Genomic DNA, 17,516 nt, shown 5'->3' with positions numbered 1-17,516 from the left:
AGAATGGGTGAATTAAGACCTGGAGAGTTTTCTTTGTTGTTTTTCCGCCAAGAATCAAGATGACTAGAGTGATCTTCTTCCTTGGGCCAAGTTTGCCCATAGCAACCACATTCACAAAACCTCTGGCTCCTCCACCTTCTATGTGGTCTTCGGCACGCACCCCATCCTTCCTGTATTTTCTCCTGGCCCAAGTTTTTCTGTTCATGCTGCTGATACACTAATCTGGGGCTTTTCTAATTTTTGGTCCCAAACCAAAGATAATCTACTAAAATCATCTCCTTATTATAAATGCTTTGCTGACCGGCATCGAAAGATTGTTCCAGCTCTTCATCCAGGTGATAAGGTTTGGTTATCCACACGTAATCTGAGAGTGCAGGTTCCTTCCATGAAACTGGCTCTGTTTTTATCGGTCCTTTTTCCATTATTTGTACCATTAATCCAGTAGCCTTCAGGCTCCGTTTACCTCCTGCACATAAAGTTCATGATACTTTCAACATTTCTCTTCTCAAATGAGTAATTCTCAATTCATTTTTTCATTTGTCTCTTCGCCCATTGTCCATTCAGACCTATTCTGGCAAGGAATTTCTCAAGAACGCCTGCAATATTTGGTCCATTGAAAGGGGTATGGCTCTTAGGAGAGCTCATTGATAAATAAAGTGGACCTCCATGCACCCTTATTACTGAAGAATTTTCACAAGGCCCGTCATGATTCTTCCCAGTTCTTGAGGAGGGAAGGGGGTATTGTCAGACACGGTCCTTGTGCTTTCTCCTCCACACAGGGTTGGGCGTCTTCTGCCAACAGGAATTGGTGTCTGGTTGCTTAGCAACCAGACGCATAGATCCGACCGGCTGGGTTAGCATCCTGCGCATGTGCGTCTCGTTGCTAAGCATCGGGACACTACTTTGAGAACCGGAAGCTGCTGACGTCACTGCTGCCGGCAATCATTCCTCCCACCCAGCACTATTTAAGGAAGACTCTGGCACCCTAATTAGGTCTTTTCCAGTTTCAGGCTTTCATTACTGATCCTTCATTGCTTCCAAGGTTCTGAATCGGCTAGTTTCACTCTCCTTCCGGATTCTCCCATTGGCTTGTTCTCTTCTCTGTTATTAACCCGGCTTAAGAGTCAGCCCTTGCTAGATGCTAACCCCCATACCAGTGAGCATTGGTGAAACTAATAAGCTTTCCTCTCACTGTGGCTTTGTGGGCCTTCCAAACCACTGAACGGAATATGCTGGGGGGATTCGTTAAGGGAGAAACACGGGTTGAAACGCGTTGGTTTTACTACTGGTTTTATCTGATTAAGGACGGACCGAGGGTGAGCATCTGACGGAGCAGTGGTGAGCTGTATTACATCTTTAGAACGCACTACGTGTCAGAAAGTGCTTATTACTCATTCCCCGGTACGGGTCCTATGTTTTTTATTCTGTATTTTGTGCCATTAAATGTTAATGCACTAGATTCTTTCTATTTTTTGCTTATTTTTGGGAGAAACTATCACAAGGAGCCATAAGTGAATGTAAAGGAATTCCCGAGACCAGCTCTATGTTTGGGGTGTGTCATATCCATCATTCCTGTAAGCATACATCCTGAGGGGTGTGTTGGGGGAGTGGATACATGAGTGGTTTGGTGGAATACATTCTTGAAACTGCACGGGAATTATAGAGACTCTTATCCTTATTATCTCATATCCGCAGTATTTCACTATGTTAGGCATGTTTTGTATGTATTCAAGGTACCTTTTCCCATGTACTATGTATTGAAGAAATAAGCCATACGACATCTGAAGTTAAGGAGCACTGTGCTAAGGGAGCGCCGCATGTATGTACTATATTATTTGTTTGGTATATGTTTTAGGTTGTGGTGGAACCTGAGTACATAGTGGGCAGTACACCTAGTGAAGCGCCAGAGGCACACAGGAATATATTGTTTTATATTAATCCGGCTTGGTGACTTCCCTTTTGGATCCTCCTAGTGTAGCTCACAGACCGCACGACTTGACTTCGACTACCATGACCATCCGTTCACTACTACTTATCTCGCTGAATGCCCTCCTGGAGAACCGCGACCTGCTTGCCTCTTGCCGCTAAGCCCAAACTCCCTTGCAGGAGTCCCTGGTGAAAACCAGAGGTACGTTAGACTCCGTGCCTTCAGATAGGTTAGTGCCAAATTCAGCAGATAACCTTTGTGTCCTGGCAATCTAGTACTATGCTGTTCTGATAATATTCCTGCCCAGGTTTGTCTGACAGTAGAGTGAAGGCAAAATGCAGAGAAAGGTGAATTCAGTTGTTTCCTGGTTTGTGTGATCCATCGGTGGTATCGGGATTGAGAATCTGCTCATTAAGTTTCAATTTCCACATCTTGATACGCTCAATGGAGTTCACTTGGCGCAACAGGGTCTAGGCATGTTTTTTTAGCATATTTATGAGAATTTAAGGAGATTTTTTTGGGGTCAGTATGGTGGTGAGCCTTGTTCCCTCACGGTACCTGACGTGGCTGGAAAGCATTAGCAGCTAGCAGCCAATACATAATGGGAGCATGGTACTTATGTTATTTAGCTGAAGCATCCACCTCCCTTCGAAGTGTCAGGCTTTGGTTTTGGTTACATGCATCAACCCTTTGGAGCGGGTTTGTTGGCTGCGTTCTGCCAGCTCAGAAGAGACGCAGGTCCTCTAAGGATTGGCGGTTATGGATACCTAGTTGTTGTAAGGGTACTCTATGGGAGTAAAATGTTCCCCAATTGATTTATGTCGAAAGGGTAAATGACACTCATGGTGATATTATGAGAATTGGATCCAACAGAGCTGCTTATGTTTTCTCCTCCACCATATGTTTTTATCATGTTAAAATGACTGATGTCTGTGTCCTTTGTTCAGTTGTAATGTTTTGGTTATGGTTTTGTGGCGACATGTCATGGTTGAACATCAACCATTAAGCATTTTATGGATATTGTAAGATTTTTTATAGAGGACTTTGGGGCAAATATATCATATGAGGATAAGCCGTATGGCTATCAAATATTCCCTCCAGAAACTGGAGAAGGATTCAATGCAGAATGGAATATAGGAAAATTATTATACAGAAAAAAATATTGTTTTAAAAATTCTAGAGATATAATAGATTGTCCTAAATATGCCAAGATTGCTGTATTAAGGGATCACCTACATATCCTTAAAATAGAGAGAAAGATAAAAACAAAAATACAGCGCTTTGAAAACCCTACCTAAAAATAATAAACACCAGAAACCAAAATAGCAGGAAAAACCATCAGAATAATGGGCTGCAAGCAACAATCTTGATAAAAAATTCTCAGATTTTATAGCACAAAATAAACAGATAAAACAAAAACACATATAAGAATACAAAACATCACAATAATAAAATACTAAAATGTCTGCTAAGAAGAAAACATATGAATATCTGGTGTATCAGCAAATAGATATACACTACAATAACCACCTCCATATATGGCATAAAAATTACTGAGAGGAATATTCGCCTATTAGATAATCCAGCTTGTATACGATGAAAGTTCTGGTTCAAACTAGAGATGCTCACTGATCCCCGTGTTTTGGTTTTGGTTTTGCCAAACCGCCCTTGCGTGTTTTGGTTTTGTTTTGCAATATGTTAAAAAAAGTAAATTTTTTGGTCTAAAATAACATAATGTAGGTATTATTTTGTACCTACATTATTATTAACCTCACTAACACTAATTTTCAGTCATTTCCATTCAATTTTGACCACCTCCTAGGTCACAATATGATTTTCATATACTTTCAAAGAAAAATTGCTGCAGTTCTTGCCAATGATAAGAAAAAGACCATTGTCATGCCTGGGCATAAGACCAAAAATCCACGTATTAAGTGTGGAATTATTTTTACACAAATCCTGACAACAGTTGTCCAGCCATTTGTAGCATGTTTAAAGCCACACTCAGTAGAGGTAGGGACCTTAACCATCTGGGATCCTCATCCATGTTTCATCATTTTTCAGCGAGTTCTTGGAAAGCTGTTGGGAAAATCAGAAACTTAGGTTAAAAAAAATAACAACAAGCAATCCAGCATCATCTACCTCCCGTCTCTCATCTACATCCCAGCACCTGCAATCTACACCCCCAACACCTTCATCATCATATCCCCAGAACCAACAATTTACAGTTAAACAATCCTTTGCAAGAGGAAGCAAGTATGAAATCTGTGACCCAGTCGCAAAGCGGATCACAGACGCCATAAGGACTATGCTAGTATTAGACCAACGTCCAATGTCCATTATTAATGCAGCTAGTTTTAGACAGTTGCTTGAGGTCTTCTGTCCCTATTACCAAATTCCATCACGACACCATTTTACTAGAAAAGCTATTCCTCACCTCTACCAGAAAGTTCATAAAAATGTAATTATTGGGCTACAAAATGACATTGTACCCACTGTACACTTAACCACAGATATGTGGGCAAGCGGAAACTGGGCAAAGTAAAGATTATATGACTGTGACAGTCCACTGGGTTGGTCATTCGCCTTCACCAGCAGGGACAGCAGCAGCATGTAACCAAGTACGTCACATTTTTGAGAAGTAGGCTACTCTGTGTATCAGCAGCTTCACTAAGAGGCATACAGTTGACAATATGTTCCAAAAACTAAGGGATGTGATTGAAAGATGGCTAATCCTGCTTGAACTCTCCTGAGGATATGTCATTTCTGATTACGACCCCAATATTGTTCAAGCATTACAGCGGGGTTGAATTCCATCACATTTCCTGTTTTACACACACAATCAACTTTGTGTCCAGAAAAATTTAAGGTCAATTTCCGTTTTCTGCAACAGCATGTAGGAGAATGCAGCAGCTGCAAGAAGACTAGTATTTGAGGGGAATGTACTTTAGTCCAGCGAAGTAGTCACCTGTGAAGAGAGTGCAGACACGGTTAGCTTGAGTCAAGTGATTGCCTTAATAATATATTTGACAAGGAGCTACAGTAATTTAACGTGTGAAATAAAACAAAGTAAATGTGCTAACTATATTTTAATTGTAGATTAAATAATTAATTTGCTTAGCAAGGATCCAAGAGCTATCAACATCTTGTTTGGACGTCTTCTCCTTCAGTTTCTCTGGCAACTGCTTGTTTTCCCAAGACACCCAGTGGTGATGCAGATGATTCCGCACAACATTTTGATATTGCTCTGAGGTAAAAGAATTGCCCAAAAATTGGGACAGCTCTGCCCTAATATGAACTACTAATTCCATTTGGAAGGCCATTATCGGCAATTACATCATAGTACACAGACTTCTATGATGGTGGAATGAACTAGTATTGTTTGAGGAAGATTATCACTAAACCCTGCCACCTCTCCTGTTTCTGAGTGAGCTATGGTACATTAAAATGTAAGTGCAGATTTAGACCAAGACTGTCAGCCCTATTATTTCTATTTCAGCAATTACAATTAGCAATGGAGCTCTTCTCTTTTGGTGTTACCTATATAACGCAGTAGAATTTGCCTGCAAATTTTACAGACAAGCCTGCTTGTCTTCCTTTTTATCAATGACTTAGCAATTGACCACTCGTCTTTGGGTGTATATTACACCCAAACCTTATTAGTGCAAATTATGAAAAATACAGTTTAATCCCTGCTAGGCCCTCCACCATCCTTTGCATGTTAATAGTAGAATTGATTGAAGTTACAGGCAAGGTCACACATTTTTTTGTCAAATCCTTCAAACCAGCCCAGATGTCAAACTGTTGTGGTCTGCCACCTGCGTCATCCCTGCTTGTGTTTTGAAAGTGCAAATTGGTGCCAGAACCTCACGTGCCAGAACTGCTGCCACTGGTGCCACACTGCTGCCTCTGGTGCAGGACTTACACAATCAACCGCATCCTCATCAGCGCCCTCGTCAGCTACCCAAATCTCCCCCTCATCCTCTTCTAATTCCAAAGTGTCATCCTCACTTGGTGTATCACCGGCTATACTTGGGCTGTTCAGGCACACATCAGCAGAACTGCTGAAAGGGCCCCTCTTTATGGGTACATTACCAGAATGCTCACAATTAGACATACCACTTGTGGATGGACTCTCCACAGGGATTCAGGGGCAAACGCAGGATTTGTAGAGGGGGGTTTCCACACCACGCCACCAGTGTGTGTGACCATCATAGCTATAATTTTAGACAGTGCTTGGCTGCTCTCAAACTCTTCCTATCCCCATAATATACATGGGCAATGCTGCGTGCACTACTGTTAGGTGTCCCTTTTCAAACAGCGCTGGGTGAAGCGGGAGCACAGTCCAGCCACCTCAATTATACAGTGGAGGGGGGTTTCCAGGCACTAGAAAACCTCCCCTCGGTTTGCCTATGGGATTGGTGTCATTTCTGATTCTGAGCATACATTATCCTCTAATGCCTTACTGTTTTCTTGCAGCTCGGCTTTGACGCGTAACAGTAGTTGTGCACCACTTTTAGACTCCAAATTATTTGGTCTTGCTTGGTCGTGAGTGACCGTACAAGAAGGCTCAGTAACATTTTTTGATCTGATACTAATAGAGAAAGGCGAAGGCCTCATTCTTTCTTTGCCACTGCGTGTGTAGAATGGCATGTTGGCAATTTTTTTTTATCGGCAGTTAACTTTTCCTCAGTTACACTTCTTTTTTGCTTCAACACGGTACCTTTTTTTTTTGTTTGTGTTTTTTTCCCTGATTTCAAAATACTATGTACTTTTACATAGGCTTTATCAGATGGACACTACCATCAGGACTGGTGCCAGCACCTGCTTGCTTATTCTGCTCATATGTGGACTGCTTTGAATCCATTTTTATGAGCCCAGACCACTTCTAGTGCAAAATATTGCCTAATATAGATACTGCTGACAAATATTTTTTTAACAGCCAGAAAAATTAGTGTTAAACACTGGGGAATATGGGAGACCCCAAAGCACTTGTAGTGCAAACAAATTGAAAAATAAGCCTCCTCTATCCTCCTGTCTTGCTGCTCTAACAATTGCAAATAGAATTTGATTTAATAATAGAATTTAATAGATTCGAAATGAAAGAATAATAGAAAGAATAAGGTGTACAATTATTGCTCTGTCCCTGCGCTAATACAGCCTCTGACCTAACCCTGCTCTCTCCCTCTGTCAAATGGCGATGGATTGCTGTGAAGGCTGGTATTTGTGCTTTTCAAATCTCGCGAGAACCGAGCTCAGAGATACGAATACATCACAATGATGTTTTGCCTTGATTTCGATTCCGAATGGGCAGGAGAGTACCGAGCCGAGCAGGCTCGGTACTCGGATAGGCGAAATTCGGATGGATTCGGATCTCAGGGAACCGAGCCCGCCCATCTCTAGTTCAAACAGTGGCACAGTGGTATTATTGTGATGTTTTGTATTCATGTATTTTATTTGTTTATGTTGTGCTATTAAATCTGAGAATTTTAATCAAGATTGTTGCTTGCAGCTCATTATTCTGATGGTTTTTTTCTGCTATTTATTTTTCTGGTGTTTATTATTTTTCGATTGGGCTTTCAGAGCGCTGTATTTTTGTTTTTATCTTTCTTTATGGCTATCAAAAACAGTTATTTTTATCAGTGCTAGGGCTTCATCAAGGGGTAACCACTGGCAATGAAATACGATTTGATGGATTTGCCACTGATAGGCTACCAAGCACGGGGAAGCCTATTTAACAAACTATGCAGCAGTAAATGCACCACTGCAATGGTTGTTTTTATTTTACAGCCATCTCAGGAGATAACAGGAGATAATTAATAAACAATTGCTATTTTTAAATGAGACATTATTTCACTGGTCAATACTTATGAATATTGTTTTCCTTTTGTAATACTTCAAATCTATTTTAACTTTTTAGCAATGAACTATCTCCAACTGTTGATGAAAAGAATTCTAGAACCTGACTGGCATATCGTAGTGGTCCAAATTCTATGGTGACACTTTCTGCACAGTACATATACCACATGATTTTCCAATTACAAATATAAATAATAACAGATAATGAAACACAGCAAATGTATATAATTATGTTACATTTAAAAAAGAAATGTCTGTGGGCATCTGAAGTGATGTATATTTAATAATAAACTAAGCAATTTGTTCCCACCACTGTTGTGTATATGACACTCCCTATCTTTTACTAAAATGTTGATACAAAGGGCAGTTTCAAACAACTAAGTTCTACAAGTCTGCACAGGTTTTTGTTTATGTTCCAGTTGGTATCAGACGTTTTTCCACATGAACTGAAACATAATTGTGCCAAACCTTATAACCTAGTTAACATACATGATTTGAATTGATAAACTATTTGATTGCAAAATTGTATTCATAGCCTGTTCTTTGTGGCAGAATGTGTTGACTGTAAATTCGATAAAGTCACAAAAATGATAACATCTCTCCAATTTAATGTTTGCAAAACAATGTTATACTGTAAGAAGGATGTGTACTGGAGGGAGATAATCATATTGACTGTTAAAGGTTCGATGAATTGACTATGATACTTAAAAAAAGGGATAAATATTTGTTTGATTGGGTGAGTGTTTAAAAATGGTGGATTATGGTGACTTTATGCATCCAAGTTATAGCGTGCATGTTGTATGGCTTTTACAACAGAGGAGAAGGAGCACCAGCCCCAGGTTCCACGGAGACCTCACAGACCATGTGTTTTTCATTGAAGTTTGAACCTGGACTCCCCTCCAATCGGAATTTAATGCAAATGTTTTGCCTTAACTGCACAAATCTCCTGAATCTTTATTAGCAGGTGAGACTTGATTTGGAGCCTGTGACATCACTCTCTCATGCCATGTCTGAGCTACACAAATGAATGTGTACTGTCCACTTTATGGTCACAGGCTCCTTTCTGTCATTGTCATCAAGGGTGGTGGGCATACACAGGTGGCATTTTCAAACATTTATCTCATGTTTTAAGTTCTCTAAAAAGACTGCTGCATACATATATCTGCTTCTCCAGTCAAGAGTCTCAGTGGCATGAGTTAAAAATAGCTTTCTGTAGGCTCTAATGTCTTGGGAGCTATAGACATATTTGGCTGAGACCCAGGGCCGGTGCTAGGGTCCACGGCGCCCTAGGCATTTTTAAAAAAGCGGCGCCCCCCGCAAAAATCGCCACCCTCCTCCCTCCTCCCTCCTCCCTCCTCCCTCCTCCCTCCTCCCCCCTCCCTCCTCCCCCCTCACCCCGTCTCTCCTTACCTTGTCTCACCACCGCCGCCTCTCTGCTCCGTCTCCTCCCCTCCACTCACTGACACTAGTAAGTGGAGGGGAGGAGACGGAGCAGAGAGGCGGCGGTGGTGACAAAATAGCCTCTTCCCCCCTCCCCGTGCATCTGAATGCTGTGCGGCGGCCGTGGCAGGTATGGTCAGCGGTCGCCGCACAGTTTTAAAGTCATTTAGTATTCTGTGGCGCTCTCCAGGTGCCCTCCAGAGCCCGGCGCCCTAGGCAAGTGCCTAACCTTGCCTAATGGGAGCGCCGGGCCTGCTGAGACCACCTCAACTCAAGGCAGAGGTTTACATTAACCGCCACTACTACCACTCCCTGAATGTGCAGGTGGTCTGTGATGCTAATATGTGTATAATTAGTGTTGGAGCTAGCTATCCTGGGTCCTGTCATACCTATATCCTGAATAAGTCAGTCTTCTTTGACAAGCTTGAGAGTGGAGAAATGCCCAAAGACTGAATTTTGGTATGTTGGACATAAGCCTAATTTGCTATGCTTCACATGTTTTAACTGCTGTAAATGTGCATTCAATGTAAGCTAAAATTTGTGCCTCATTTCAGATGATTCAGGATAAGGGTATTGCTCCTGGTTAATTGTAAAAGACTTACCTGCTTCTTCGCTCCTGCTCCCATCCTGCTGCTGCTCACGCTACCCGACTTCCGGGTATGCGACTCTTGGAAGTGCGATCAGGTGATCAGCTAGATGTGGAATTCAAATACCCTTGCTATTTAGTTCAGCTCTGACACAGGATCTGTGATCAGCTCCACTTTTCCTTTTTGGAAGGTTTAGCAAATCTACCCCTATAACTTTAATAAAAAGGTGAATATAACAGGTTGTTGCTTCTTTTAGCACACAGTCATATGGACAAATATTTTTTTGCTTTTTAAAAAAAATGTTTAAAAAGTAATAAAATTGCAAACTCTATAAAAATGTTTTAGAGTAATGCAAAATACTATCTCTAACCACACAAGATTTCCCAACATGGTTACCCTGTGAGCATTTTGGTACCTGGATTACAAAGTTATACTGTATCAGCACATCACATCTGAGCTAGGAGTCACAGAATCTATTTAGCTATACACACAGCTTGTTGACACTTCCTTCGCTAACGACAAGACTGACACCTTCCAATATAACATCTTGTTAGATTAAACCCTTGTGTGCATAATAAGTAATCACAGGTAACAATAACTTATAACTAGGCGGAGTAAGCATTCATATATTTTAAATGAGAATTGATTTTATGCAAAAAGAATACTAGAGCATGTCAACTGATATTTGCAAAATAATACAGCAAACACAAACTGTAGGTAAACAAAAAAGAATTGTGCTCACTGTTTAGTAAACATGATAATGGTGTAACAGCCATAAACAGAAAAAAGGTTATTAGAATATGAAACTATGAAAACAAAAGTCATCCTGCACCTCTAGGAAAAACAAAAAAACAGAGAAGAAATTATATTTGTAATATATGCTAGAAATGACATGTGGAGTGTCTTGATTTGATTTTGAAACTTGCCAAGAATCTTGAAGTGTTTCCATGACTATGATTCAGTATGCACTGAAAAATACAGGAAAAGAAGAATTCCAGAGGCTATTGCCAATTTTGCAGTAGTAAAGGAATGTAAAATAAATTTCTGGACGAATGAATAAGTTGCTCAGAAAGGAAGCTCAATAAAATCTACCAGATATTAAAAAAAATAAGAGATTAAAAAAGCAATTGATACAAATGTAAATACCTTCTTCTAAAAATCAATTAACAGCAGGACATTTCCACCATATGTGAAACATTGTATACAGGAGAGGAACTATAGTGGATGCAGGGGGTGAGGTGGCTATGTGGCTTGGAAATAAAAGGGTGCAGCAATGGTGAGTTGCTCCACCTCCAGGCCACCGCCCCCCTCAGGCCCGTGATCTGCTCTCAAAAGAGCAGAGCATGGGTCTGATGGGCAGTGGAAGCATGTACTTGCTCAGAAGAGGCCGCTGACCCGCTATATTTAGAGCAGGGAGAGGGGCACAGGAGGTGAAAATGGTATTGCTGGGCTCCTACCCAACTTTTGCTCTGGGGCTCAATGATGCACTTTTCTGCAGATGCTCGTATCCCTCCAGAGTATCTAAAGCAATCATGCATGAGAACAAATAGTACAATATAGAGGGTGTAAAATTTCACCTAAAAAAAATCTATGCAGAAAACTCCTCAGCAGCAACTCTAATGGAGACCTTCCAAGTACTGTTCCAATTCTTCTCCTACTACTTGTCTGATATATATTTTCCTGAATCAGTTCCACATTAAAGTACTTGTTAGAATCGGGGAAATAATAACATATATCTGGGGACACAGGGGTGAATATACCAAGATGGAAATATGAATTATCTACTGTTTGACAAGCTGGGATAAAGTCTGATTGGTCAAGACTGAGAATCATCGAAATATGTGTGCTTAAAAAGTCATCTGGTACTGAGAGTCCATGCAGGATACATTATAAACACTTATATATGGAATTAGATAAAGCTTTTGTTATATTTAGTTGTCAGAATGCTGGCCTTATTTAATTTTAACTTCTTGATGGACCTTCTACCTCCTCCTTCAAAATAAGGGAGCACATGAGTTCGCTATCTTCCTCAGATATATTATGATGCTCAGGAAATATAAACTGAGCAGAATGAATACCATGGCTGAATAGTTTGCTTAAAACACCTCTCTATTTAAACAGAAAAAATCTTTATTAGAATCCATATGATAATTTTACTTCATGTGCTTGGAATGTGCTCAAAGCTTGGTTACAATTTTTAGTTTTATATTTAAATGGTTGATGAGGGGGTGCCTTGATGTTGTGACTCACAAATTAAAAAGGAAATCGTATTTATTTTAAACATTCTTGTGAGTTTTACACTTAGTAAACACGCCTCACATAATCAACTTATGCGCTTCTCAGAGTAACAATGGACATTTATCATCATTGTGGAAAAAAGCTCCTAAAGGTGGTTACTAACATCATGAACATCTGGGAGTGACAACAATGCTAGATTTAGGTGCCACCAATTAGGAGACATCTGTGGCTGGGAAAAGGTAGCCATACTACTGGAATTATCCGAGCATGTCACTTGGACAATATCCACTGATAGTAAAGCTACAGAGCTAATCCAGCCTGGATAAAGTAAAATATAAATTCTTTGATATTGGGATTTAAGTACCCCCTGGAATGGAGTTGGAGAATGTCTCCTGGCTCCTGATACCTGTCATGAGTGTCTAAAAAATAAACTTTATTACCTGTACACTAGTAGTTGGACCCCAATGGCTGGAAGTAGGGTGGAGTCTAGACCATGAGGAACTAAATAGATAATTGTTCTTTAACTGGCAGAACTTGATTTGTGTTATCCACATTTAACGGTATAAGTTTGTTGGTAAGCAGTAATGATGAATACCAAGGGACAGTATAGTGGTGAAATGCAAAGGTAATTCCAGATCAGTACATAGGCAAGTAAATAGTCAAAAGCAAAGTTCCAAAGATAAATGTACTTTTGTGGTTCACAGGTTAAGCCTGGTCAGTATACAGGTCAGCAGAAATACAGGCAAAAGTTCCAAGGTTTAATACAAATAGTGTGACCCAGAGTTCAATCCAGGTCAGTGTACAGGAAAGCAGCAGTACAGGCAAAAGTTCCAAAGGTTAATACAAATAGCATGGTCTAGAGGTCAAGTTGGGCCAATACACAGGTAGTCAGCAACACAGATAAAAATGTCAATCAGGATATAGATGAGCAAATAACTGGAACACAGTTACCTACCACTGTTCAGTTGAAGAGCACACATTGGAAAAAGTCTTGAAGTCTGCGCATGTACTGAATAGTGGAGATCGTCAGCCGGATATCCGGCACAACACTGTTGGGTGATAACAAAGAACTCCAGGAGCAGTGGTGGAATTTAGCCGGTTCGCACAAATTCGCCATAACCGATACCTAATTTTAAGGTGAGTTCGGCACACTGGTTGCTCCAGAGTCCATCCTCTATGTTGGTGGGGGGAGCAGGGTACTTTTAAAAACAAAACAAAAATCTCACCTGTTCCGGGCGTCGACACTCCTCCCTGCTCCGGCTGCACTGAATGTTCGGCGTGACATCATCGCGCCCGACATTCAGTGAGGAGAGGAGCCAGCAAGCAAGAAGACAGAAGACAAGAAGAGAAGAAAAGAGACGAAAGAAGCCAATAGAAAAGGTAAGTGAAGGAACGGAAGCAAGGGGGAGCAAAAGCAGCATGGCAGAGTGTGAAGGGGGGTAAAAACAGCATGGCACAGTGTGAAGGGATGGTAAAAGCAGCATGGCACAGTGTGAAGAGGGTGCTAAAGCAGCATGGCAAAGTGTGAAGGGGCTTAAAAGCAGCATGGCACAGTGTGAAAGGGGGGCAAAAGAGCATGGCACAGTGTGATGAAGAGGGGCATTACTGTGGCATAATATGAACTGGGGGCATTACTGTGGCATCATTTGAAATGGGGGCACTACTGTGTGGCATAACATGATTCATTACTATTATAAATAAGCATAAAATAAGAAATATTTTATACACATATGCACACCTGGGTTTGACTAGATAACTGCCTCTTGATATTGAAATAAATAGTTTACCATAATGCAGCTTTTATAATATTTGTTGTTTATTACTTTGCTATTGTCTGTGTAATGTCTTAATAATTTGTACTCTCTTATTGCCTATATTTAAATTGAATTCCTATTGTGATTCAATGTATGTGTTGCCATGTAACTTTCATTGTTGGTACTTTATATTTTGTTTAGTTTTTTGTCAGGTATTTAAATATTTTTTCACTAATATTTTAAAACTCTTTCTTATAACATAATCTAGTTTTGTGTACCTCTTTTATTGTTCTTATTTAAGTATTAAATGCATGAAATATTAAACAACTTTTCGATATATCTTTTTGTATACTTAAAACGGTCATTAGGGTAGAGAACCGGTTGTTAATTTATTTGAATCCCACCACTGTCCAGGAGAATTACGGACAGGCAAGTCAGGAGAAGTGACTTGCCTGAACAAGTAAGTTACAGCTTGCCCTTGCAGAGGTAAAGATGACTGAATCTGCTGATCATTACAATAACTGAGTTTGTAGTTTATTGTCTCCTGGCTCCTGGTCTCTGGCTTTGCATCTGCATGTTATGCTTATAACTCTACACAGTATACTCAGGCACAGACTGCTGTAATTATCATTACTCACTCTGTGGGGCAATTGCAGTAGAGACTGTAAATATATACATATATTTCTGCATTGCCACACAGACTGTTTTATAGAGATGAGCGCACTCGGATTTCCTGAATCCGAGCCCACCTGAACGTTGCCGATCCGAGTCGGATCCGAGACAGATCCGGGTATTGGCGCCAAATGAAAAATTGAAACCGAGGCTCGGAGTCATAATCCCGCTGTCGGATCTCGCGATACTCGGAACCTATAAATTCCCCACTAGTCGCCGCCATCTTCACTCGGGCATTGATCAGGGTAGAGGGAGGGTGTGTTAGGTGGTCCTCTGTTCTGGTAGATCTCGTGCTGTGCTGTTTAGTTCTGTGCTGTGCTGTGCTGTGTTCTGCAGTATCAGTCCAGTGGTGCTGTGTGCTGTGTGCTGTGCTCTGTCAATTTTGAGTTCAGTGGTGCTGCTGGGTCCTGTGTGCTGTGTCCTGTTCAGTCCAGTGGTCCTGTGTCCCGTGCTCTGTGCTTCTAAGGGCATAGTTATTTCCCCAATATTCCCAAGTGTTTAAAAAATTAAAAAAAAGTTAATAAAAAAAAAATACAAAAAACTAATTACATTTTTTTTAATTACAACAAAATTTGCCAAACCAATCCTGCAGTATAAGCCCATTGGTACTGCAATATTACCAAGTTCACACATTCAGCAGTAAAAGTCCAGTGGTACTGCTGCAATATTACAAAGTTCACACATTCTGCAGTATCAGTCCAGTGGTGCTGTGTGCTGTGCTCTGTCAATTTTGAGTTCAGTGGTGCTGCTGGGTCCTGTGTGCTGTTTCCTGTTCAGTCCAGTGGTCCTGTGTCCCGTGCTCTGTGCTTCTAAGGGCATAGTTATTTCCCCAATATTCCCAAGTGTTTAAAAATTTTTTAAAAAGTTATAAAAAAAAAAATACCAAAATTTTTTTTTAAAAAAATTAAATTACAACAAAATTTGCAAAACCAATCCTGCAGTATAAGCCCATTGGTACTGCAATATTACCAAGTTCACACATTCTGCAGTATCTTGTGCTACATATAATGGAGAGCAAAAATTTGGAGGATAAAGTAGGGAAAGATCAAGACCCACTTCCTCCTAATGCTGAAGCTGCTGCCACTAGTCATGACATAGATGATGAAATGCCATCAACGTCGTCTTCCAAGCCCGATGCCCAATCTCCTAGTACAGGGCATGTAAAATCCAAAAAGCCCAAGTTCTCAAAAAAAAGCAAAAAGAGAAACTTAAAATCATCTGAGGAGAAATGTAAAGTTGGCAAAATGCCATTTACGACACGTAGTGGCAAGGAACGGCTTAGGCCCTGGCCTGTGTTCATGACTAGTGGTCCATCTTCACCCAAGGATCTTAGCCCTCCTCCTCCCCCCCCCCCCTGCAAAAAATTGAAGAGAGTTATGCTGTCAGCAATAAAAAAAGAAAACAACTCTGCCTTCTAAAGAGAAATTATCACAAATCCCCAAGGCGAGTCCAAGGGTGTTGGTGGTTGTCAAGCCTGACCTTCCCATCACTGTACGGGAAGAGGTGGCTCGGGAGGAGGCTATTGATGATGTAGCTGGCACTGTGGAGGAACTTGATGATGAGGATGGTGATGTGGTTATTGTAAATGAGGCACCAGGGGGGGAAACAGCTGATGTCCATGGGATGAAAAAGCCCATCGTCATGCCTGGTCAGAAGACCAAAAAATGCACCTCTTCAGTCTGGAGTTATTTTTATCCAAATCCGGACAACCAATGTATGGCCATATGTAGCTTATGTAAAGCTCAAATAAGCAGGGGTAAGGATCTTGCCCACCTAGGGACATCCTCCCTTATACGTCACCTGCATAACCTTCATAGTTCAGTGGTTAGTTCAGGAACTGGGGCTAGGACCGTCATCGGTACAGGGACACCTAAATCCCGTGGTCCAGTTGGATACACACCAGCAACACCCTCCTTGTCAACTTCCTCCACGATCTCCATCAGATTGAGTCCTGCAGCCCAAGTCAGCAGCCAGACTGAGTCCTCTCCAATACGGGATTCATCCGAGGAATTCTGCAGCGGTACGCCTACTACTGCCACTGCTGCTGTTGCTGCTGTTAGTCGGTCATCTTCCCAGAGGGGAAGTCGTAAGACCGCTAAGTCTTTCACAAAACAATTGACCGTCCAACAGTCGTTTGCCATGACCACAAAATACGATAGTAGTCACCCTATTGCAAAGCGTATAACTGCGGCTGTAACTGCAATGTTGGTGTTAGACGTGCGCCCGGTGTCCGCCATCAGTGGAGTGGGCTTTAGAGGGTTGATGGAGGTATTGTGTCCCCGGTACCAAATCCCGTCGAGATTCCACTTCACTAGGCAGGCGATACCAAAAATGTACAGAGAAGTACGATCAAGTGTCCTCAGTGCTCTGAAAAATGCGGTTGTACCCACTGTCCACTTAACCACGGACATGTGGACAAGTGGTCCTGGGCAAACGAAGGACTATATGACTGTGACAGCCCACTGGGTAGATGCATCGCCTTCCGCAGCAACAGCAACAGCTGCATCAGTAGCAGCATCTACAAAATGGCTGCTCGTGCAAAGGCAGGCAACATTGTGTATTACAGGCTTTAATAAGAGGCACAACGCTGACAACATATTAGAGAAACTGAGGGAAATTATCTCCCAGTGACTTACCCCACTTAGACTCTCATGGGGATTTGTGGTGTCAGACAATGCCAGTAACATTGTGCGGGCATTAAATATGGGCAATTTCCAGCACGTCCCATGTTTTGCCCACACCATTAATTTGGTGGTGCAGCATTACCTGAAGAGTGACAGGGGTGTGCAGGAGATGCTTGCGGTGGCGCGCAAAATTGCTGGACACTTTCGGCATTCAGCCAGTGCCTACCGCAGACTAGAGGCACATCAAAAAAGCATGAACCTGCCCTGCCATCACCTCAAACAAGAGGTTGTGACGCGCTGGAACTCCACACTCTATATGCTGCAGAGGATGGAGGAGCAGCAAAAGGCCATTCAGGCCTACACAGCCACCTACGACATAGGCAAAGGAGTGGGGATGTGCCTGAGTCAAGCGCAG

This window comes from Mixophyes fleayi, chromosome 11 (assembly GCF_038048845.1).
Source record: "Mixophyes fleayi isolate aMixFle1 chromosome 11, aMixFle1.hap1, whole genome shotgun sequence".
NCBI classification, from domain to species: domain Eukaryota; kingdom Metazoa; phylum Chordata; class Amphibia; order Anura; family Limnodynastidae; genus Mixophyes; species Mixophyes fleayi.
Note: the sequence above shows the minus strand (reverse complement) of the source record.